Source organism: Notolabrus celidotus, chromosome 17 (genome assembly GCF_009762535.1).
Source record: "Notolabrus celidotus isolate fNotCel1 chromosome 17, fNotCel1.pri, whole genome shotgun sequence".
Lineage (NCBI taxonomy): Eukaryota > Metazoa > Chordata > Actinopteri > Labriformes > Labridae > Notolabrus > Notolabrus celidotus.
Genome location: NC_048288.1, coordinates 16433821 through 16460208, shown reverse-complemented (window position 1 = coordinate 16460208; position 26388 = coordinate 16433821). Strand labels below are relative to the sequence as shown.

The 26388-nt window shown below is 40.6% G+C and overlaps 2 long non-coding RNA genes across 2 annotated transcripts in view; both read left to right on the top strand.

Annotated features, from left to right (window-relative positions):
* The window catches only part of LOC117829122, an 89751-nt gene extending 70495 nt beyond the window's left edge, over nucleotides 1-19256 (top strand). The window contains exon 3 of the long non-coding RNA XR_004634551.1: nucleotides 19191-19256. This is a non-coding gene — a long non-coding RNA (uncharacterized LOC117829122). The remainder of the gene's footprint in view (nucleotides 1-19190) is intronic.
* Nucleotides 19257-23150: 3894 nt separating this feature from the next.
* Nucleotides 23151-23934, top strand: LOC117829414. The gene is made up of 3 exons (XR_004634621.1): nucleotides 23151-23227; nucleotides 23314-23437; nucleotides 23822-23934. It is a non-coding gene; the product is annotated as an uncharacterized LOC117829414 (long non-coding RNA).
* The last annotated feature ends 2454 nt before the right edge of the window (nucleotides 23935-26388 follow it).

Here is a 26388-nt window from a genome sequence, read left to right as displayed (position 1 = left end):
AATTATTAAAGAGTGTTTAAAAGGCCCGATCTTGCCCAAGGACTTACAGTCTATAAAATCTTCACCATGAATTTTCACGTAACCTCTGTTACTGTATGGAAAATTTCAGCAATCAATCAACCCCTTGAACCGAGTTAACAGGCCAAGATTTTTTTTAATTGTGTAATTCACAATTCTAATGGCCCTTTTTGAGAAGGACCGTTGGCACACTTATGAATAGGCTACTGGTTAAGTAGACTGAGTGCTCAAACGACAATTTGAAAGCTTTTTGGAGCCAATAATGGACTGGATGGATGTGGAGTGGACCTGAACATAGCTCATTAAACGCTGGGGTGAAAAGCTCTCAGCAGGCTCTCGACTGCATGGCTGAGCAGTTCCAATCACCTCCGGTGGACCGCTGGCAAGAAGCTCTGGTGAAAAGAGCTACTCCAGTCAAAGATGCTTTGTTACGTTATTGTATAGTAATAACAAGGTAGTGCCTGTTGCAAGGTCAGGGGACACATTTGTGGACATCTCTAGAGACATATCTTGATAAAGGACTCTTTCCGAATGTAGCTTGGTGGACTGATTTTTAAATTATACAACTTACTGTTGCAGTTTTGATCACAAAGAAAGCTTTATTTGGATGTTTTAAATGTTAAGGGCAAACTAGCTGCTCCCAAAGGAGGAATTAGTTTTACCTAAAATGTCAAGGTAACAAGTGATTTTGGCATTAAGTGCTGACCATGGATTAAATGAATCTGAAACTCATGTCAGGTTCGGCCGTGGGTAGCCTTATTTGGCCTAATGTGTGTACACTAATGCATCAAGACAAAAGACAGCTGGTTTTTATTTCAGTAACCTTTATGCCTCCCAGTTGGTCTTATTAACCACATACTTACAGGCTCCCACATGACTTGTTATCAGGGTTTACATTAAAAATGAATTTGCAGGTTCTACCGGCTGATAATTCGTCATTAGGCTGTTGTAAGCTCTGCTTTATCACCTGTTTAATTCTTTATGCAGATTGCAGGGTCAGTGACCTTACAGGATGTGTCTGGCTGCGGTGAGCAAATGTGATGCTCCTGGTAATTATGCTGTAAGGGGGTCCGAGGTCAATTAGAGAGGAAAATCTCTGAGTGCAATTAAATTAATGTTAATATGTATTCGTTCCTGCCTCAATTAAGTGTCTCAGCTGTCAGATTATTCAGTTATAAAGGTTTCGGAGTGGCTAAAAGAGGCCTGTTGCTACCTTAGCAGAGTTAATGAACACTTCAGCTCTGCATCAGTCACTCAGTATTGCTTCTTGATTGATTAAAAGAAAAACCCTTTTACATCTGAACTGGCATTTTCCATTTAAAAATATGATAAAAAGATCAAATTTGACCCAGATCGGACTGCCAATAAGTGATACATTCTAATGGAAAGCAGGAAACGGGCGGAAATAAAGGAGACCATCAGTCAGCCACAGACAGATAAGTGAGCAGCAGGTAATGGGAGGAAGCCAGCGGCGGCTGGCGTTGGTGGTGATATCTCTATGGAGCAGACGTGATGCTTGAGAGGATTTGGGAGACGCTGCCGGCTGGCAGGAAGCACCCAAGCTGGGGGATTGATACAGTAGCTGTCTCAGCTGCAAACAAATGTCTACTGTAAGCACTTTTCAAGTGTTTGTAAATGAGCCGGCTTCAGTCTTTTGAGGAATTTCATAATACTATGCATGAGGAAGTCTGTTCTCTCACCTAAAACCACTGCCAGAAGAAGACTGATAAGACACCTTAATCCAATTTAGAACCAATTAAGAATATATCTTCTAACAATGTGGAAAATTCTTGAAAGCCAAAGAAAGATCACCGCCTTCCTTCAACGTTGACTGCGACTGCCCTTTTCCTGACAATGTGTGCCACAAAAAGTCAGACCGAGCCCCAGACAGAGGGAGGCAGAGCTGTCACCATATCCCTTATCATCCGCCACAGCATTGTGGATGTCAGGACTCCTGCTCTTTTCATTCCTTCCATTCCTTTTTTCTTCTCCTCCCTCCCGCCTTGGCCGTTTTCCCCTGGTATTCAAGCCGTTTAAGCAACGCATATAATCTTCAACCACCCAGCCAGCCCTAAGCCTCAAAGAGTCGCCCAGATATGGGCAGATGGAGGTGAGCTATCAGCTAACCTGTAACCGTGGGCCTAAGGCGATAATCATTTCAAAACTGCAGGGGGAAACGGTTTTAATAGCCCTGTAAAGGTAATGTTTGTCTGCCTTATCACACCTGGCAGATGCATCGCAGGGAGGGAAGGGGAAAAGGAAAACAGGGGGAGGGGGGAGGAAGAAAGACCCAGCTGATAACAGTCCCTCCCCAGGGAAGGATGAGTCTGGAATTAAAAAAGTGCTTCCTTCAGGAGAAAGTTTAGGGGATTAAGGTTAGTCGCTTTTACCCTGTGTTCCACCTGCAACTCATCCTCACCTTACCTCATTCCCCCTCCTGCACCAGCCAGCTGTTAACCCCTGGAATGAGCTTTTATGATCCTTGCAATGTGTTCGACAGACATGTTGTATTTTTACCCCGGGGGGTTCGACTCTTTTCTTCTTTTAACCATCGTGACCGGACACTGCTTTGTTCTCCACGTAACCTCTTGTCCTCGGGTTGTACCGACCAGTGGCACGACATACGTGACACTCCACCTGCCCCCGTCCAAAGTTGCTTTGATGTTGGAAAAGTTTCCGTGACGGCTGCCTTAAATTGAAACACCAAACCTTCAGTTTCAAAGACCCTTCTCAGCGGGTTTATACTTGACCTGTTGGGTAAGTCATGGGTGATTCGGAAAGTTTCAATTGATGTTTTATAGGGAGCATGGCCCTCTGTGCAGGGTTACAGCATAACTATAATATTCCACTGTGCAAGAACCTGGACTCAATCTGTGACTACAGCTCTTGGCATTTGAAACTATTTCTCCCTGGGCTGTTTCAGACCCTTACATCAGGGTTTTTTTTTTTTTTGTGCATTCGTTTGGATTTATGTGTGACCCCAAACTGTTCAGTTCTGCTTCCATGTAAAACTTTTATTGAGTGGTTATGGAAAACTTTATTATTTTGTTTATTGCTCCCAAACCAAGAGTGGACAGGCTTTGGAAAGGAAAATATTAAAATAGCTGTATATTTTGAAGGCATTTTTATCAATGCTACTGTGGTCAACAATCGTAACTCATACTTCAATACTTTTTCAATGTAATACCCCTTTTGCATCTTCTATAATTACGTCTGCTGATCAGAATCCAGAGTCAATAGTTGCTAATGCTTAGGTCACATACTTTAGGTTTATGATGGAATCCAACTAAATGCCTTCAGTGATATGCATTCAAATGTGTATAGAATTAGCCACTCTTCCTGCTTATGGTTGTTTGTAGGCCATGTACTAACATCACCAAAACCGCCTTCTTTCACCAAAAAAAAATTGCCTGACTCTTCCCACTACTCTCCTTCCCTGCAGCTGAAACCCTGATCCATGCTTTCATCACCTCCAGCACTGACTACTGTAACAGCATCTTATATGGTTCATCATCCAAAGTCCTCAATAAACTCCAGTACATCCAGAACTCAGCTGCCCATCTACTCACTCACTCCCATTCCCGTGATCACATCACCCTGTCCTCCAAAACCTCCACTGGCTTCCTGTCCCCCAACACATTCACTTCAAACTCCTCCTCCTGACTTACAAAGCCCTCCATCACCTGGCCCCCTCCTATCTCACTAACCTGCATCACCCTCACAACCCCTCCCGTGAGCTCCGCTCCTCCAATGAAAACCTCCTCTCCCCACCCTGTAGGACCAAGCACCGAACCTGGGGCGACAGGGCTTACTCCATTGCTGCCCCCGCCCTCTGGAACTCCCTCCCCAAACACATACGCAACTCCACTGATCTACAAACATTCAAATCCCAGCTCAAAACACACCTCTTCAGAACTGCTTTTAACTGTTAATGTTTTTATTGTCACTGTGTTTCTATTGTGTTTCTTTTATTGTGTGCTATTTGTGAAGTGTCTTTGAGTTCTGTGAAAAGCGTTATATAAACAAAATGTATTATTATTATTATTATTATTATTATACATCGGTAATAGTATGAATTTAGACTGCTCAATAACCAGGTATGGTTAACTCGTCACAAAAGGTTAGAGTAAAGCCAGCTCGTTGTATTGCAATACATTACTCTCCTTTGGCGACAATGCTTATTTTTAAGTGACGTAACATAAAAAGAAAAGAAAAACCACATGTCAAAAAATGATGGATTACACAAGAAAATGTGGTTTTTAATCACTGTTGTCAATCAAAGTTTTTTTTCTCTGAGTTCCTGGGGCCCATTGTACGACTTGACTCTTTGGAGTGGAGTAACGACACCAACCTTTGCATGCATTGACCCTCTTTAGGTGAACAGTTTGGCACAACAGGTGTCACATAGTCTCACAGCTAATCCTCACCACCCCTCTACATGCTCTGACAGTCGGAGACTACACAGGACACGCACAACGACCTCCAAACAGCGAGGGGCTGTCACAGGCCAAACGTGAACCTCCATCGTATTTGAACAGGGACACATGATTGGCTGATATCCAATATTTAATAACAGACCAATAATCTCCCAGCACATGAGAAAACTCATATGTCGGCCTCCCCTCACACCACAAACTTTTGCTGATATCACCTTGAGACCAATTGGGTGGATGAGGCTCCTCTGTGTGATGACTGATTGTCAGCAGCTATGTATGGCTGACAGTGATTTCTCTTTAATGGCTGATTGAGCATGTCACCAGTCACACTATAACCTGCGGTTTGATATGCTGCAGGCCGAGCAGTTTGACAGCCGTGACAGCTACTGTCACCCTCAGTCAAAGCAATAACGTCCCAGCAATCAGCTGGAGATGAAAGAGCGTCGGCTTCCTGTGTACCTTCACTTTAAGAAGAAAAAAAAAATCACTGAAAGTCTGCGACATCTGTTGAAGTTGGAAGTAAAAGAAAGAAAGAGAGAAAGAAGGAGTGGAGGTGATCTATAACCGCTCTTACATCCAGATGTAAAGTAGAGGTCGTTCCGCTTAGCGCCCCTCCCTGTACTGAATCGGGTTTTGAAGTGTTTAGCTGTGTTTAACACTCCCATTATGCTGCAGGGTAGAGATAACTTTCAACACACTGATCTCTCTCTTTCTTCCTCTCCCTCTCTGTTTTCTTCTCTCACAGGCATTGAGACTGGTGCTATCTGCACCTTTAATACCGTAATTAATTCTCTGACACCCTTTTCATCTCACTAGTGTAAATTATTCTGCTACTTGCCTCTAGGTATTAGCTCAAACTCTTTATTTAGCAAAGAAGGGAGGTGAAAATTAAAGCTCGGTTAGGAAGACAAGCTAGTTTGCATATGAGGAGTGATGAACTGGACAGCTTAAGTTAGTTAGAAACCTTTGGCATTCAAATATCTTATAATTTATTAAATTTTGTGAAACATTTCTGAGCCTGTTATGTGAATGGCATTCAAACTTGTTGCATGAGCAGTCTCTGAAATGCAACAGTTAGGAGATGGGTTATTTAATATTTCATTAAAGTGACAGAATTACACCCGGGACTAAAATACAAGAGACCCACTCCCTGGGTTGGTATTATGTTGATTCACATACAAAAAAACATGGTTATGGATCATTTGTCGGCCATACTTGGCTGAGTTATGTAAAACATTTTTTGGATGCCCACATTTGAGGAAAACAGAGCATGTGCTTAATATTTAAATGAGACTAATCCTGCATGCTTAAGATGCCCTCTTTGCCGTATTGTTATGCCAGAGGAAAGAAGGGGTCAGTGTTCCGCATCATGCTGCCCTGACACTAATACCCTGAGGTTGACAGCAGTGTCTAAAAATTCAGCAAATCTTTTGTAGAGACAAAGCGGGATGTCTGCTTTAAACTAAAATGCGAAAGAAAAAAAACACAGCTGGTGTTTGTGATTCTTGTTCTGTCTTGTGTCGATGCCAGTAAAACATGTTTTTTCAATGCTATTCTGCTCATAAGAACAAAATGAAATCTCTAAACAGATTTTCAAATGAACCTTGTACAGGGTCATGTCCTGAAATTAACTCCAAATGTGCTTTGAAGGCAGACATGATCACTTAATCAGAGGTTGAATCATTTTCTCTTTGCTTCACCATGGACAGTGTTAGATCCATCCAAACTTTAAGGGAGAACTGAGTGCCCTAACAACAGATTTTAACAACATGTTTTGTGCTTCTTCAATTGTTGAGTATGCTTCATTGTTAAATGGTTCTTTTTTCCTCATTCCATTAATTTTGATCTACTTTTTTGCTGTTAATTACAAAGTTAAAAGCTAAAAGTCTTGTCGTGATTAACAGAGTTAAGACATTTGTGGCTGTTTTGTAGTACACAATATACCCATAATCATTAGTTCTATGATATTGTAAGACAATCTATATACAAATGGAGCGCCGCCTGCAAGCTAGTTCAGGCAGACAACTTGAGCTGCGCACATTCATACTGACACGTCATCATCCTCCCTATTAGCTGATCGCAACATCCTCTCATTGGCGGTCTATTTAAGCTGCATGTCTCCCTGTCTCTGCCTCTGCTTTGCCAGTGCTCCTGCTTTCCTGCTCAGTGTTGTGTGCAAACTTCGTACCCACCTCCTCCCCGGTATCCACCTGCGGGCTCCGAGGGGCGTTAGTCCTATCTCATTACTCCTAATGTCTGCATTTAAATAATCTACAAGGAGTAATGAGGTTCGGAGCCTGTAAACCAAACACAATACTGTATGCTGCAATTTATCTTAAATAAACGTGAGTTGTCTGACTGAAACTTATTAAAGGTCTGGAGTCTGATGGTGTTATATTTTGAAATTGATCAGATCCTTTTAGCTCTTCCCATGTCTGACTTCCTGCAGGCGTATCTTTAGTGGGGTGGAGACACACAAGTGGGGAGACACTTCAGGAACGGGTCTGAGATGCGCCACAGCACTCTGTGGAAACACAAGCATTAACTACAGTGAGCACTGATCTGCTCTGGAATGGCGCTCACAGAATACAACGCATTCATTTCTGTGGAATCAAGGCGTAAAGGTGGAGAGGGACGCCGAGGATTGGAGTTTGGTAACTCATTCCACCATCATGAGAGAACGGAGTAGAAGAGTCTAGCAGTAACTTGGGAACCTTAAAATAACATTTTAAAAGTTGTTTACTGGTCTCACTGGAAATTTTGAGGCTTGCATACAAATGTTGGCGTGAACCCACGCAAAATGTGTTCGGTCATGGCTGGTTGTTATAAACCAAATAGAATAAACATTAACATTCATTGCTCATTTAGCTTTTAATTTAAGAAAACTTAAGACATAGAAAACTCTTACTTGAGCTTTGAAATCATATTTGACAAATGCTTTATACTTTGGAAATTATTGAGGCAAATTTCATTAAGACAAGGTTATATGGGGGTCTTCTTCCTCTTGGGCACACTGGGCCTCAGCTGAAGAAGCAGCCAGGTTTCATAGCCCCGCATCCAGCAGAAGACTGCTTTCAGACCTTGCTAAATCTCACTTGCCTTGATAAGCCTTACTGCTCACTGTTTCCCCTAATTCTCACCGTTTGGCTACACTTCACCAGCATCCAAATCCATCTCCCTAATCCTGCCTCACTCCCCACACACCGACACCCCCTTCCGTCTCTCTCTCTCTCTCTCTCTCTCTCTCTCTCTCTCTCTCTCTCTCTCTCTCTCTCTCTCCCTCCCTGCTCTCGTTCTCGGTGCAGCTGTCTTGTTGCTCTAGACAGATCAACAGTGGTAGAAGCTTAGCTGCAGCAGCTAGCCCTAAGCCCTCCACATGACTCCCAAGTTTGGACGAAGTGGGGCTCAGAATCACTGGCAAAGGAGTTTCATCGGCTTCAATGTCTCCTGCTTTCAGTCTCAACCCCTGTCTGTCTCGCATGATTATAAGCATGATGGACTTAGCCACACTCTTTGCTGTAATTTAGCTTTCCTGAAGACGGCTGAAAGTGAGCCTAACTCCAGATTTTCCCTCATTTTGCTATGCTAGACTATCCAAACATGGGTAAGTGCTGGCTATCAAATGTCAACATCCGTCTCCTGACATCCATAAATGCTTGTGTTTGGGTTGTTTCCTGGAGTTGGCTTAGATTACCTTCTTTCTCACTCCTGAATCAACCTCAGTTCTCTGCAAAGACTAGCATGCATTTCACTCCCCCTGGTTTGGTTACTGGCTGCCACCTGAGCGTTGTCACCTGTGTGGCCAAATTGAAGTGGAGGTGGAAACTCTTAGAAGTTTGAATTAACTTCACTCCAACACTTCTGCGATTAACTCTCCAAAAATAATTTGAACTTCAGTCCATCCCACCTGCTGAGTTTCCATCACTGACCTGGAATTAAGATCGTACATCCAAACTGACTGTGCCAAAAGCTGTGAGTGAGCCAATGTTCCTTGCTTCTCTTGCTGCTGTCATTTATAACTTCCAGGAACAAATGCTGGTATATCAAGGCAAGGCAAGGCAACTTTATTTGTACAGCGCATAAATTGCATTAATATTTGACAGTTTGTGACAAACATGACACAAACCAGAAATATATATGCAGACAAGAGGAAAGAAAAAAAGAGAGAAAAAAAAAAAAAAAGATCCCCAGAGGATGATAGTTTGTGAATTTAGCAGTACCCTCAATTTTAATCCACTGACAAATAATCCAGTAAAATATAACTATATCTGATAATCTATTGATCTAATATCTTGATTTAAATCCAAATATCAAGAAACCTAAGAATAGTTGGTGTTAATTTATGTAGCATGATGTGCTGACACTCATCTAGTGGGTGCCATGTCTATGTCAAAATACTTTTCTCATTTCATCCCCACCTTGTTTCACTCTGCTTTAAGAGCTGGCTTAATCCTGCGTAGCACAAAACCAATAGCAAGCAGAAAATAATCTTTCAGCTCACATCTGTTTCTATTAATGTTATACTTTGCTGAAAACATTGACTACTTGGTGCCATTACGTTTGTCTCTTAGCTTGATTGTGTCCTTCGGACAGCTCAATGGTGAAGGCATGCACAACATCTTATATTTAAAAATTTTGTCATTCTTTACAGTGTAACCTGAGATGACCAGGCTCAGAAATCACATGCAAGACTGTCCTTGGCTTCACAAAGGGATCATGTCGGCTGCGTGATGGCTGTGGAACAGCTTGATTTTTGTGTCAGCATTCATGACAACAGATCAGAGCATTCAGTTCCCTGGCATACGCAACAAGTCTCACATCCTGGTCATGTGGGTCTCACAGAAAATCTAGAGAATAAAACACTTGCCTATTTTTCTGCCAGTGTTCGGATCTTGGCCAAAATAGATAAAATAAGTTGAGAGCTGTATTAGCTTTTTATCAGCTATATTCATATCACAAGCATGAAAAATAAAGTGCAATAACACTTCTGGAAAGTTTTTCAAAGTTAAAGCCCTTTTTTTATATATATAGATGGAGGTAAATCTCTTGCTGTCAGTTGTGTTGTTAATAACAGTAACTTGTAAATTGAAGTCACTTGCAAAGCTCTATGCTGAACTTCAGTTGAAAAAAAAGAAGTTGTCATAAATGATGCTCGCTGCAGCTTAAGCTATGTTAAATATAATATAACATCTGCTCAAATGCTGCTTCTTGTGCAGTCTCCCTCTCTGCCTCTAACTGTCTGCCCCTCTCTCAGCTCAGCTGTTTTGGCGTCTTGTGTGTAAATTGAGAAACTGTTTTGAATGTATACAGACTGTTCTCTATGTTGTATTATTAACCCTCCTGTTATGTTCGTTTCTCTGGAACAGCAATAATGTTCTTGGGTCAATTTGACCCATGGCATATTCAATTATCCAAAAGTGTCAGAATCCCAAAATATCCCAATAAACATTTTTTTTAAATCTAATTTTTAACTCAATTTCTAATAATTTAAATCAAGATTTAGTCCATTGGTGTTCTTTAATTCTTACAGATCATGGTTCAATGAGGATAACTCACTCGTTTTTCATTAAAATTCATGTTAAAACTTTTTTTTAATGTACATTGGAAAGCCCTAAATATAAATCCAGTAGTTGTACATGGCATGGATTTTTGTTTGTTTTATTTTAAATTTTCATTTTTTTTTTTTTGAAGTGATGTTGATACATTAACACGACTCCTCTTCTGTCACATGCTGCCCAGATTTTTATGCTGCATTCCGCTGGTTTGGAAGGCATATATTGCCTAAAATAGAATTTAAAAAGGGTCAATTTGACCCGCAACATAACAGGAGGGTTAATAAAGAAGAGTGATTAGCATGTACACTTTTTTCACATGTATACTAATATTATTAAAACGACTCCTGGGTTCAAGACAAGGTAAGAAGCTGAAGTGAGCAGTGTGTCTTGGCTGCGTGGAGTGAGTCCACACAGTTGGACTGTCTAACTGACTGACAAACAATGTCACAGCACTTCTGAGGTCCGGAAAGATTTTCTTTTTTGCTTTTTCAGTTAAGAAGCAAAGCACCTGCTTGACAGTATATGGAAACTGTTTTCTATCTTATTCGGTCTTTGAAAAATTGTCTTTTTTGTCTTCCCTCTTCCATTCCCACCTCTGTAATACTAGATGTTGTGGTCATGACAGCCGTCAGGGGTCTGGGGTGTCTGATAGAGAGGACAATAACTTCCTCTTTTCTCCATAAGCGAATCCTAAGCACTGAGGATCTTACTGTGAAATGAAAGCAGAGCCTCTCAGCCTCCCACTGTTTCCCAGAAAATCATTTTCCCTTGTATGTTTGTGTAAATGTTTGTGTACACAGTTTGAACATTTGTGTCTCCTTGAGTCCGTCCATCTCTCGCTCTCTGATGCATTCTGCTGAGTGTAATGGAGAATAGCAGGTGGATTGGCGGCCCACGCTTCTCGCTCTATGTTTAACCTGTGAGATTCAACACCCCCTAAGGTGCTGTGACACATCTTTCCCGATGGGGGCCTGCTTGAATATAATTAAACTTTGGTGCAAACTAAACTTGTGTCAGTAACTGCTGCCATCAGCGATATGACTGGAGGCAGCTTTCATGTTCTTTTGCTATTCTCTTGACAGTAGGGGTGCAATTTTCTCAGATTTATGTTCCTTCTTTTATGACTTGGTGAATTGTTTTAGCTACTTTTGCTGCAGTGCTATTGTGTTCAGTAAAACAATTTACTACAAAGAGACGCTTACAAAGCTCAGTGCTGCAAAGACTAATTTCCGGATCCAGCACATTTTATACAAAAAGTGCTTTAACTTTATGATACTAAATGAGGTATTATATGAGATAACAGTTTTATAGCTATCACTTCAGTCAGTAAATTAAATGTTTCTTGCACTACAGAGTGCATTGGTTTTGCCAAAAATGGACTGCTATTACATCAACATTGTTTGTAAATGAGTCTGTTACATATATTTTTTAACAGCTAATAATAAGTATGTCCCAAAACACTATGTTCAGGACCCTGACCACAGCTCAATTGCAGTGAAATAGGTGCAAGATGTAGATGCAAAACTTTATTGCATGTAACCTTTATAGATGCAAATTTAATGTTTCTGCTGATTGGAAAGCTTTTCCCAGGGTCTCGGTGTAGTGCATACTGGCTCACTGTCATGGCTAACTCAGGCACTCAGTTGAACCAAGCAATTATTAACTGAATTTGTATAACTTGTGCATTTCTAGCTATGACAGGTCAACATGTCTGTCAAGAGAACTAGATATGTAGCTGTCAGTCAGCATATGGTCAAACTTTGAAAAGACTGATTTTGGCACTTTCATTTTGTCTCCATCATTATTCAAAGGAAATATTTATTTATATCAGTTACATGTTATTCTGAAGAAAATATCTTATACCAAAAAATCTTGATAAGGTGACAGAATACAGCTCACTGTTGAACACATGAACAGAGTTTCCGAATGTGTTGTATTACACCTCTTAAATTAAGCAGTGACTGAGTTCAGATGGGAGTTGTAAGCAGTTCTACCAGAGACATTTCTCCACTGGAATTGTATTGATTAGTTAGATTGTAAAAACTGTCAAAAATTTGAGTATCAGAACTTTGATTTTCTTTGTTGTTCAATTCCCCTGACTTAATTTTTTTGGGGGTCTTTGGTTTTTGGTTCCTTGCTTTGGGTCAAACAGCACCCTCCAGTCTTCAGAAATGGAGCCAAAGTGGAAGTACTGAGGACTGCAGTTCCTCAAGTGTCCACTTGAGACTGGCCGCAAAAGCACTGGAATCCACATATACAACCACTCTGAAAAAGCCAAATGAATTGCTGAAACATACAAATGTAAAGCCTGGTATCACTTTACAGTGGGCGACACTGTAGCTGTTAGCTTGGAGGCTGAAGACTAGATTGTAAATTCTACCTCCAGTTTGACCTGTGCCACACAAATATACAAATAAATAAATAGATAGATAATAAATAAACAAATACATGAATAAATAAATTATTAGTTCAGCTATTACTTTTTGCATTACCATTTTATAAGCAAGGGTTTTAATGCAAATTTTATCCATCATCAGAGAATCTATCTTTTGTTTTTGCCAGAGTCTCAAACTTAAGACTCTGGCCTGAGGTGGAGCTTGGTCTCATGTATAATCTTGCATTTAATATTTCATGCTCCAGCTACAGTGACCTGCTTCTTATTGTGGTTTGTTTGTTTGTTTGTTTGAAAACACATATCCTTGAAAATAGGATTTATTTGGGGGCATAATTTAAATATTCACAAGATGTTGATAGATTTTCCGTATATATTTTAAGGTGTTAGGACTCAGTCATAGGCTTGGCTCGATAAGATCGAATCTCTAGCTGCACATTATGTGTCCATAAATATCTTCTGATCTTATAAATATCGACAGAGGAGCACATTGTTGCTTTAATGGTGTGCTAATGGTAGCGATGCTTGCATTAGCTAAAAAGACAATTAACTGTTAGCTTATTATCCATAAATAAATTAAGCTTGCCGAACAACTGTGCAAACAAAGAGAGAGAGACAGAGAAAGAGAGAAAGAAAACCACAGATCACATTAGATTAATGCTATGATGCACACATAGACCTAAAAGGCCTGCATGGAGCCATTCTCTTCTACCTCTATGGGATACCATGTGTCTGACTTTGTTGTCTTTTTGGAATAATACCCAGGATGTCATCTTTATTCCTTTCATGAGACACAATTCAAAACAGACTCTGTAGCTTCTGCTTTGCATCACATTCCCTCAAAACTTGAACAGACAGAACAGAAGGCTTGATCCTAAAAGACAAAGTCAGAGCATCTGCGTCCCTGTCTTTGGAGTCATAGATCTGAGGGAATTTTAAATGCTATCAACAAATCACATTTCATCATGATAAAAGCATGTCAGATAAGCCAGGTCAAGCCTCAAAATTCCTATGTTTATTAACTTAAATAAGTATCCTAGTAAGCACAGAGCGTACAATCCATCACCACACGATGGGATTCTCATCTCCAAACTCTGATCTCACTTATTTTTCTGTGGATAAATACGACTCTGTGTGGCCTGGCAGCTGAGAAAACAGAGAGAAAAAAGGAAAGAGCATTTTCAGCTGCTGAAATTAAAGGCTGCGATCCACATAAAAAAAACCTATGATCTGTTGGCTTCATGGAATACTGCTCTACTTAAAAGTAAATTATCACAGTTAAGGTGTTGTAATGTCTTAATCTTATTGGGCTATAAAACTTCTATTGCTCTCATCAATCTTGGCTTTCAAGGCGTTTGGCTGTTATGTGGAAAGTCATTTTAAATATTACCTCGCGCTAACATACTTCACCCTTAGGCCAAAAGAGAAGAGCACCCATTAAAAAAAGACCCTTTTTGCACAACATGAACCATGCAAGCCGTATCCCATGCACACAACATGCACTCCTCCTCAGCGCTTCTGTGCTCACTTCACTTTCCATCTGATCTCCATTTCCTGCGGTCATTTCTAATGTTCCACTCTGTGTCCTCGCTAAATAATTACAAAGACCCATCCTCACCTGTCAGGGCGGTCAGGCCCCTTTGCTGAGAGTATGACTGCCATCTTGTCTCCTCACTCTTCTGCTTCCATTAGTGTTACTGGTCGTCGTGACTGTGGGCCCATTCCCAGGTCAGGGCCCTCCTCTATGGGCTGTAATTGCAGCCCGCCGAGCACTCGGGAGCCACTGCACCCAACTAATGAATTGTCACCCAGTTTAATGTGAAATTACACAGGGGTGAATCGTAATAGATTAACAGGGCTGATGGGGTTACTCTTAAAAGATAAGCCATTGCAAATTGCTGATTACCTGACTTAAATTATTATAAGGAACATGCAAAGTGGATTACCCAGCCCAAGTGATACCATCTGATCGCTCTCACCTATCACTGGATTACTGCGAGCAAAGATGGAGACGAATGCTAATCCTCATCTGGCTTAAAAGGTATTGGCCATTAGCTTGTTCTTAAAGTGGCTACAGAGGACACTGGAACTTTTTATCATGCTGATGTTACTCCAATAATTACTGAAATAATCATAGCCTTAAAGGTAAGACTCATATTTAATTTATGTAAGTATCTCATCGGGACTGACTGACTCACTTATGTGTCAGCCCACAGCTATGATTATGATCTGCTTCAATCTAAGTACAGTCATAAAGCATTCCCATTTTCTATTAACAGATATTTCAGGTTTATTTGAACTAGTATTTCCATATCGTTAGCACTCATAGTTATGAAAACACAGGGAAATGGTTATTCTCCTTAGGTTAGCTTGTTCTCAAATAGCCACAGAGATCCTAATCAAAATGCAGGAGTCCCATTAAAACTCAGCATAAAAAGCTTCTGGCCTTGAGTGTAGTGTGGATATATTTCCAAAGGTCCTAACTGTAAAAACTGAACCCTTTGGCAGACCACATATTCATGCACTTGGTGCTCTTCTGCATGCACCATGTTTCCATTTCAAGTCAAGTCAAGCTTTATTTATAAAGCACATTTAACACAACCTCAGTTGACCAAAGTGCTGTACAGTTATTAAAATACAATATAATCATACACAAATATAATAATAAATAAAAACAATAAAAGAATAGTTAGAGCTCAATTTAGGAAATAAAAAGAGTAAAAAAGTAAGAAGTCAAGGATTCTTGCTTAGCTGGGACTGAACGCCAAGGAGAAAAGATGGGTTTTTGGTAGTGTTTTAAAGTGCTTAACAGACTGTGCAGCTCTAACCTGGAAAGGTAGGCTCCACAGCTTTGGGGCCGCCACTGAGAAGGCTCTGTCCCCACGAGTAGAGAGTCTGGACTGAGGTACTGCCAGGAGCAGCTGGTTTGATGACCTAAGTGCTCTGGAACTACTGTAAGGCTGTACAAGGTCTGATAAATAAGACGGTGCCAGACCATTTAAACACTTAAAACAATTAATAAGACCTTGAACTGGATCCTAAAGTTAACAGGCAACCAGTGCAAAGATGCAAGGACAGGACATTTCGACAGAATGGGGGAACAGTCCTGCAGCTAGCACACCTACAAAGCTTCACAAAAGATATAGTTAGCCTCCTGGAGACAATGCTGTTGTACTCAAGTCCTAATTTCCAGGACTTGTGACTCAACTTGGACTCACACTCCACTAACTGCGTTAGGAGTCAAAAGATGTAGAGGAGGACTGAGACTCTTCTTCCTGAGGAATTTTAGATTATCTGATATTAGCAAGAACCTTCCTTACGTTTTTTTTTTTTTTATCAGGGAATCTTAACTACTGTCCTCTTTCGTGCTGTGCTTTGGTTGGGGGAGGAGCAGCATCTGTGTGGAAGATAAAAGCAAGATCAATAAGCTGATCAAAAAGGCTGGCCCTGTGATTCACTGGAGGTAATTCAGAAGAAGAGAACAATGTTGTTTGAAGGCAAAAAAATGGGTAAACAAAACTTTTTGAACAAAACATCATGTAGACCTTTTTCTTTTTTATGCCATCCTGTAAATACTTTAATTTATGGTGCTGGGCATTTTAATTTTGGGTCCAATGAAGACTGAGTCACTTTTGCCAGCCTCAAGTGCCCATTTCAGGAACTGCAGTTTCATCCACGCCTTCGTTTGATCATTTTTGGCAGACCTGGAGGTTGTCATATAAATTTGGTGAGAAGAGTGTCAGCAGAGCACACGGAACTAAATGGCACCACCAAGAAAAATGCCAGTTGTAATAAGAAGAGTTGTGCTTTAAAGTCTCACACAGTTGAGGTGGGTCACTCCAAATGTGAGAAATGAATCTCAACGAGCGCTTTGCTTCACAGAGAATCCTCCATAAATAATTCTGAGTACGGAGGCTTGTATTTCGCCCCCTCACATCTGAATCAGCCAATGCATTTTTCATTGACCAGAGACTCCATTAGACATGCTGATAGATGTTTGTGACACTTGAGGAGCACAGTTCCACACATCCACACATGGGGAAGATTATTAACAGAGATAAGCAGAGTGAAATGACACACAATTACACTCTCATTTCTCCCCCTTCTCTCACGGCCTGGCTCTGACAGCAATCATCTAGCATTTCACACCTCGAAACCCAAGAAGACAAGCAAGTGTTGTCAGGAGCATTGACCTAAAATCAGAGATACATTACTGATATGAATAATAGCAGGCTTGGTCATATTTCTCCCAACGCAACCCATCATTATTTGTTGCCTTCACCACTAAATATAGGAAGAGAGCTGTAGTTGTGTTAGTGAGAGCAGCTTCTTTACTCTTATTTATTAACCTGTAACTGAAAGGCAGTTATCTATAGCATGCCTAGGAAAAGCAATCATGTAAAGGGAACGGATATGAACTACAAGAAGGGCAGTACATATTATAGAGTTTACATTTATAGCCATCATTGAATGAGTACTTTCAGAGTCAGTGTGCTATGTTGTCGTATGATGAACCTATTTATATTAAAGTCCTGTCAATTAGTTAGTCCAAAGCATAACAGTGCATTTCTTTAGAACTGCAAAGCACCAAGATTTTACAGATTTCTCAGAACATATCATGTCCTTCAGCTTTTTTAAAACCACTGGGAGTTCAAACCCTCAAAAGTCTTTGAACTAAACAACTATGGGGGCCTGGTTGGCTTAGATCAACACTTGGACCTCAAAATATAGAGGCTATAGTTCTCACCACAGCATCCACTGGTTTGACTCTCAGCCTTGACCCTTGCATGACTCCTCCCACTCTCTACTCCCAACATTTTCTTTCTCTTTTCAACTGTCTGATCATAAAAAAGCTAAATTGCCCCTAAATGCATTAAATAAAAAATACATAAATTAACAATTAAACATGAAATAACGTGGGTCTTAGTTTCTCGAAAGCAGGTGTCCAAAATAAAAAAAAATTGTTACTGCCATCCTTGAAACATGAGCTTTGCACTTACAGCAAGTTACTTTCAGACTTGTTGGCATAACCAGCCTGAAATACCTCCAAACTGCTGAGCCTCTGTAGTCAGCTACATTCATGCCACGTTAGCTCTCAAGTTAGTGCTCTTGCTAGCAAAATTCACAAACCTGTGGATGCTCTGATGACTTAGTACACACCAAGCTGCAACCTCCGGTCTAAAGTTCAATGCGGAAGTGCTAAAAAATTGCAGTTCATCAAGGATCCACTTGAGGCTGGCTCCGGAAGTACCGGAAACCACATACACACCATTTCAAAAAAGCTGATCTTTACAGCAGAAATAAACATGTTTACAGCCTGGTACAAAAGACGAGTGTAGTCTGGATAGCTCATTTCTTGATCGGCACACACTGTAGGGGAGGGGGGGGTGAATTTTTTCTAACGCGAACATTTCAAAGATATTGAGATTACAAGTCTTCCAATCAGAGGCACAGCTGACTTGATTGACAGGCGGGAACACCGTAGCTGTTGGCTTGGAGGCTCAAACTCCGCCTCTTTACAGCACATTGGCTCGACAGCAGCAATATGGCTGCCGCCGACGATTGGCCTCAAAACAGCACTCCAGAAACAGATGGGTGACGTCACGGATACTAAGTCCATATTTTATACAGTCTATGGTACACACTCATGGTTGCTGTAAACAAAGAACAGCATACAACTGTGATGAATAGAGCTTCCCTATGGATTGCTCCTTTGTCACCGACACCAGATCTTGCCTTACGAGTCAGTATCTGACTGATACCTGATACTAGAATCTCATTGCTGCATCCCTAATTTGTTACAGAAATTGCACATTAATATCACAAAATAATCACAAGATTAGACATGGCAGCAATTAATTTGTTTGTTTACACCAATAGAAATTGTCCTTCACTGGTTCAGTAAGAAAAGCTAATGGTGATGAGAATAGACTGTGATGGTAATTTTTTGGCTGAAGGAGTGAAGTAAGAGCTAGTGATGATATGTTTGCGAACTGCTAATGAATATCTGCATGGCAAAGTGGAGTAACTCACAATTCTGTGACCAACTGTGTTCTTCTTTTGCGCCCTCCTCTGAAGCCGACAAAGAAAACTCAACCATATCAGTTTAACATCTACATGTAGTATTATTGTGTGCAATGTGAGGCTATTATAATTTCATCAACACAGCAGGATGTATAGCTTCATGTATTCAGCCATAAATTAGTCTCCAGTGAATTCACCTGTTCATCATGTAAGTGTGTGGAAAACCGCACATGTTCAATAAGTGCATGTGGAACGGACTTAGACTTCATCATCATAACTGTCCACACATAGCAACAATCAGCACGTCTTACACCTTGGTCTCCGTCCCCTGATGTTTACAAAAATGCATGAATGAACTCCACTTTAAAAGCCATTCCAAACAAATGGTTTTATCGATCTGTTGTTTTGCCACATAATTATCTGAGAGGTGTAGCTCTTTGAATAGTTTTAATGGACCTTGGCCGAGCGTGTGTGCTTGTACTTACGGATGACAACATGATTGTGTAATTATTCCAGTACAATAAGTGCGAGACAAAGCGCAGCACTCCCTGTTGCCAAGTGCAACGATCTCAACAGCAATCACTGAGTTCACTTGTTAATTTCAGCTGATACATTTCCAATCGATTGTCTTTTCCTCACCTACAGCCTAATTTCTGTTATCTACAATGTAACCTGTTTCCATTTACAATCCCCATGTTAAGCTTTATCTCTGCAGCACCCAGCAGGTTATATTCCACATCAGATTTCATGTATGTGTTCGGATAGACACGGTGCGGATGCCAATCAAACGGTCCCTTCTGGCTCTCAATCTACCAGCCTCCTGCCCCGAGCTCTGGAGACGGAGAAAGGCCGTCCCGGGGTCACAACGCTTCGTGTTCTCATTCAGAGAAACCCCACTGCTGTTCTTTTCTCATTACCCACGAGCCCTGAGTCTGTGCAACATGCCTCAGCCTTAGGTCAAAGGTCAGGTATTATTGAGGTTGTTCCTATTTATTTATTTCTCCTCCACAGTCTTGTACTGCTGTCACTGTGTCCGTGGAGAACATTTTGAAAGCGTGTTATTGTAAATCCTTCAGCAGCTATGGGACTGTATACATATCTGATTTGTTTGCTCATCTTCAAAGAAACTTGAGTCCACTTAAGTGTCCCATGACTGCCTGAAAAGATACTATTATTTATTCAGAAAGCAAAACCTTGTGCAAGAGGAGGGATTAAACCAACAACCACAGAGGCTGAATGAATAGCCTTTTGTTTGCTCTCCAAACCTCTCAAACATCTGCAGGAGAGAAGGAAACCACTTCCAAGTTCCTAATTGATAACACAAAGTACACTCTAAAAGTGGAAACTATAAATGTGGATGCACTTTGAAATAAGGTATTTTTGCATGTGAATTCAAGATTGAAGGTGTGTAAAAGATTCTAAGCAAAGCTGCACTGCTGAAAGGACTCAAAGAATTACATTCAGACACAGTCTTGGTAGCTGAGATGAGAGAATAAGGCACCACTTCAAAAACAGTATGCACTCATGGTCAGTCCCCAGCATTTTCAGATCATCATCCACACAAGCTGGACACATGCTCTGAGGACACGCACCACTCATAGTTCTCCAAGGTCTCTTTTTTTAAGAGATTAATTTGAAGACTTATAAACCATAGATGACAACAAACAACAGACACTCAGGGCCTTTCTGCACTGCTATGGTTTTGTCTAGAAGACAGGCACTTTATGTGCAAAAACACTCTTATGGCCCTTTTCCACCGGCCCGTGTTAGCCCTACTCTACTGGACTTGACTCGACTCTACACGGTTTGTGTTCCGTTTCCACGGGCGCGGTACCTCGTGTCAGATACCAGTTTTTCGTACCTGCTCTGCTCTGGTTCCAAGTGAGCTGAGCCAATACTAAAAGGTGATGTTGACGGACTGCCGGCCACTGATTGGTCAGAGAATGTCGTCACTAAAGAGTCATGAGCGCGACGCCCAACCAGCGCCCAACACAGGAATCAAACCCGCCATTTTTAAAAAACGGCATCAGTGCTTTTTTGCTCTTCTTTTGCTTTTCTCTCTCGCTTGGCCTGCGACCAAAAGGCCACAGACCGAGCAGCAAGTACACCATTGCCTCCATTGTTTGTGATTGTTGTGTTGTGTTTGTGTAGCATTCAAAATGACGTGAACGCGGTTTCGCGCAGCTGTGTTATAACGACCTGGCCCACCGTGAGACGTACTCGGGCTGGTGGAGAAGGTACCCAAACCTAGTAGAGTCGAGTCGAGTAGAGCCAAGTCGAGTCAAGTAGGGCTGAAGCTGTATAGTGGAAAAGGGCCATAAGTGGACACAGGTCCTTTATTTTTTAATGACTCTCTAACACACTGTGTAGCGACTACAAAGAGCCGCTGAGAGGCTGACATTGGGCCTAGTTAGTGTCGGACGCGCTAAAAGCAAAAATCCCTAATGCACAAAAAGTAAGTTTAACCTTTATTCACGAAAAAGGATAATCAACTCATGATAAAGTGCACAAACAGAAAATAGGGAAAATAAGCAATCGTAAGCTTAAACTAAGCGATAAATAGCGTAAACTAAGCGGCCAACAAAAAATACAGAGACCCAGCTCACCCCCTCTCATTACCTGCAAACAAAAGAAAACAGGTGGCCTAAATTAACTCAATATCCCCGCCCCTAACACATGACCCATAAATAACCTAAAACCTAATTAACTGACACAAAATAAACCATATCGTAAACAAACAACAAAAATAACTCCACAAAAAGTATACATACAATATCCTACCCTAAACCTCAAAATAACATAATATGAACACTTGAATCCTTTCATGGCTCCAACACACTGGTTCACATTCACATTACAGTTACAGCCATCAGCTGCAGTATAAGGCCATTTTGATTAGGACAAAAACAATTTAATGTAAGCTCACAGAGTCACAGAGTGAACACTGACTTCTTCTAATTTTCAACAGTATGTTTCATAAACGTGACAAAATAGCACATGTGCTGAAAACTAACCAAAGTAGGCCATTTCACATCACCAGCAAGTATGAAAGGAGGAAAATGGGCACTCACAACTCCTGTGAGGAGTTTTTTGCTGGTTATGGAACAGACTGAAATCAAAACTTTTGCTTTTATATGACCTAAAAAGCAAACAAGACCATCAGTGATAAGATCAATACTTTCTATATACTTATTTTTCATGCCCTTTTATCCTGTAGCCAGTTAGATGTTAGACGAGGACAAGTGAACCTGCTATAAAACATTCTGTTGAGGCTAAGAAACACCTTAAGACCTGCTTTTATTCCCTTTCTTTTATTTGGATTTAACTTGTTTATATGTGTTTCTATTTTAATTTTGTATATTTTTTCCATAACGTTTCCTCAGGACTGTATATTGTCTGTTTTTATGCTGGCTGTATAGCTTATGATTCTTGTGAACCACCTTGATGCAGAACTTGTTTTGCATTTAAGGTGCTAAATAAGATAAACAGACTTTAACCTTAACTGTTTTGTCCACAGGAGGTGCAAATAAAAACAGAAACCAAAAGTTTATCACAGAATCTTAAAGGGTACCTTGAAACAGACAAAACCATGTAGGACAATAGCAGGCTTAACAACTAAATCCAAAGGTCATCTGGAAACAGACGTCAAACAGACACAATCTTGATGTGCTACACAAGTACATTGCGCCTATATATAGGACACCAAAGAGAAGATGACAAAGCATCCATGTTTTAAAATATGGTATGAGAAAAAGTTGAGATAAGGTTTGAATTGAGGTTGAACGGAACCTATGCCTGAGGTTGTTGTTTGATGGTTCACTGTCTCATAGCTATACACTTTGTTTTTTTAAACTGACAGTGCTCTTGCAGGAAAATAATCCACACTAAACATACTGTGTCACGTAGTGGAGCTATGAAAGCAGAGACCAACACTATTGCAACATTCAACACAAACTCTTCAATGGAGGTTCACCAGGAGTTCACCAAAAAGAATAAGCACAAGAGAAAGAGAACAAATAAAAACTGTGATGAAGCCCAAGTGAGGCATCACTGAGCTCAACGCAGGGGATTACATCAAGAAGCTTGAAAAATGATCACACGCACTCAAAACCTTCAGAAGCTATTTATTGTTGTGGTCTTAGCCTTAAAATACCATAAACAGACTGGCTGAAATTAATATTAAATATTTGAAGCTGTCAAGGGATATTCTTCTCTGCTCCTGTGCTTTCTTTGTGTGTTTAAGTAACTGATCTGACTGGGCTTTAATAAGCTTGAATTAAACATCTTAAAGTTGACTGGAAGCTTTAATTACTTTAAACTGAGCTACAACTAGTATTCTCTTTTAATCTGCCTGAGATGTTAATATTTTATGAAAGAATACATGCAATGTGACTGCTACTATGTACTAAATAATTAAAAATGAAGGCAAAACAGTGCAAAAAGCAGTCTTTAGTATTGCTTTGCCTCATATGGTTTCATTCTCAGGGCAGTTAGTTCCATTTCTTTTCAAGACAAATGTTAAATCCAATATATTTGGACTAAAGAGACCAGTGGGATTAAACCTGGGCTGTTTAAATAAACACTGCTATTCCTGAGGTTGAGGTGGGTCTACCTTGTGCGTCAGAAAAGCTAAACTAAGCTTATATAGTTTTATTTTTTGATAGACAATAAAGTATAGTTATTGGTGTATATTTCATGCTAACTGCGCTATTCTCCACTGAATGCAGAATGATTTAAGTGGAAGTGTGAGGCGGACCAGCCTTGGGCGACGGGCCCCCCTCGCAGCAGCTGTTTGTGCAGATGTAAGGTGACAGTAATCAATACTGATTATTAAAGTGGGAACACCATCTCTAGTGTGTGATTAATCTTCATTCCCCCATGTTTACAGAGCATCTCCTGGCCCGCTCGCCTCAGAGGGGGAGCACTCCCCATTATCTGTCCCCAGAGATGGAAAAACAAAACAGCGTCACCATTAAAGATACTCGCTGTCACTGTGGAGAAGGCAGGCACAGGTCGGTGGGATGGGGAACACATGGTGAGAGCATCGCAGCAAAATGTCTGCAATGTATGGGGAAGGTAGTTGTGGAGAATATTGTCTATTTAAAGGAACAATCCACCCTCTTGTACACTTTAACTTTGAAGATATTTTTCAAAGCCAGGTTTTTAGGAAATTAAATGTAGCTGTAGCGAAAGTTCAGACAGGAAGATTATAAAATCAATCACAGCAGTTCTTGAACTCCCCTCTCCCTCGTTCAATGGCTCGACCGCTTCCAGCTGCATGCCCGGAGCTGTCATTGGTTAATCAGCGGTGGCTGTCATCCAATAGCTCAGTGGCACGCCCTTATCATCAGCCTATCAACTTTCTGCTGTCTTTTTAAATGTGTCTCTCTCTCCAGCTAGTTCCTTCTTGTATTGATGGTGTGCACCCCTCTACCTCCCCATCTCCACCTGGTCTCCGCAAAGTCTTCAATTCCTAGAATTCATCAACCACCACCACCAGTGTCTGGACTCTTGGGGGATTTCTTCTGCTGCCAAATTCACACATTCTACGCTCACAAAATTATCCCCATAGAGTCCTAAAGCCAAAGATTTCTGTCAAGCTTCATTATTCATTAAGTTGTTATAAATAACCTTTAATCTTCAAACTGTGTTTCTCCTGATTGAACTGAATGTATAGACATGACAGGACATAAAAATATGCATTGGAAAGTGGAGGAAAGACTTTTTGTGCATCTTTCAACACATACACTTGTCTTAGTTAAGGGTCCAAAGTGCACACCAAACCATATGTAGAAACTGGCTAGTGTGCAACTTAAGTTGTGTCACTGTTTCACTGCATCACAGGGATGTAAGGTGCACCTTTACTGGCAGAGTGTGGCGACACATTATGTTTTAACTTCCTGTGGCCAATCAGTAAAAAGCACTTTTCCTAATGAGGTGTCCGTTGCAGTGTTGCCAGGCAAACAGCTGCAAATTACTCCCCATCACTCCCATTAATTGGCTAACAACAATGCAAAGGTGTTTGAAATATGACAAAACATTTTGAAGTGTCAAATAACAACAGTCATGACAACCAGTGTTTTACACAGGACTTTACACTTACTCTGAGCTAGGTACAAGATTTGATATGTAACTTGTACCTACAGTACATTGGAACTATCTATACAGGAGCCTCAGGACCAAAACCTCCAGGTTCAGGAACAGCTTCTTCCCCACAGCTTTCTCTTTGTTGAACTCTGTCCCCCGACGCCCCACTCCCCCTTCACTCACATAAAGGATGCTTACGAACTACCACAGGACTGAACCACCACTGCACCATAAACTGCACTTTCCATCCTGTACATTCATTCATTCATTCTGCACAAATTGTAAAATGTAAAAACTGTAAAATGTAAATCTCTTTTAATCCCCATTGCACTACTGTACATATATAGTCTAGTCATTCATGTAGATACATATTATATCATATTTGTATATTCTGTATTATTCACGTTATTTAACTAAGAGTGTTACCTTGGTCCTTTATTAGAAATTATGTTTAAACTAGGCTACATTTGAACTGGTGCTGGTGCAACCCAGTGCAGATCAGATGCCAACACACACAGTATGTATGTCAGAAGAACTACTGTCTGTTATAGTGATGCCACTTCATCAGCTTCAGTCACCTTGGCTGTAAGTGGAAGTGCTTCAACAGTAACTAGCCCAACCTGAATCAGGCTGCATGCATCTGTCTGTCTGTAAGATGTTAAATATCTGAAAGATAAAACAAAACATGACCTCATAGCTTTGTCTAACAAACAGGCTATATAGAGGTACTTGATTTATATTTTTCAAATCAACATAATGAGGAACATTTCAGAAAATCATTCCTGACTATGCATGCTTTTTTTCTTACAATATTCAAATCACTGATTAACATTTTAATCTAATTTCTGGTTTGCTGGTGATTATCTTAACAAGCTGATGAACTTATTTGATCCATAAGCCAGAAATGCTTTCAACTGGAGGGGGAAAAATATTCTTGCCATATTTCTCCTTGTTCAAAGAACAAAATGTGCCTTTGGTGCAGATGTTTTTGTCCAGACATCAAAATATTATTTTATAACAGTTAAAACAAAATCAATGCATAACTAAAGCAAACATGAACAAAAGAGAAGGTGAAATGGGCAAAACTTGAATCTTGAATTTTCATTTTCAATGTAATCACATCTTAATTTGCTTCTGCTTAAGGGGGATGTTTTTAATAATGCAGCAAAGGATAAAGGACAATTCTATAGCTAATTGAATAAAGAATTTCCCAGCCAACATCCTCCCTGTCAGCCAACAACTACAGTGTTATTCTAAGTTGCTCTTTTCAAAAGTTAAGTCCTGTAACCTTGCCGAATGGCAGCTATTGTGAAACAAACAATTCATCATCCCTGCTCCACTGCATCCCCAATCAAATTCAGATTAATGTTTAAAAGAAAAACAAACAAAAATCAAATGGGAGTCACTTTGTGTATGGATTGTTTGGTTTGAGGGCATTTAAGCTACCAGGTCAATTAAAGGAAGAATCAATAATGCAATAATGAAACAATAATGAAACTTTGGCAACATGTAGAGGGGAAAATTAAACAACCCAAGGAAATAATGCTAATTACTGAAATAAAACAAACATCCAAAGCTTGCCGGAGCAGATATGAATCATGTATTAACAGTGAGAAGTAGAGCGCTGCTCTGTGCGCAGATGTGCGTTTGATATGCATCATCGGTACACCATTAACATTTTTGGACTGGGTTGAAGGCTCCCAGTGCCTCTCAACTCCATCGCCTGTGACTGCAACAGATGGTCACCCCCTTTCTCTCAGACTCCTCCTCCTCCCTGCATACTCCCCCCACAGGTGTCAGGCTCTCACCCTCCCTCCTCCATCGTTAAATAATCACCAGCAGCCGCCCCGCTTGCCCTCCCCCAGGTTGTCAAAAA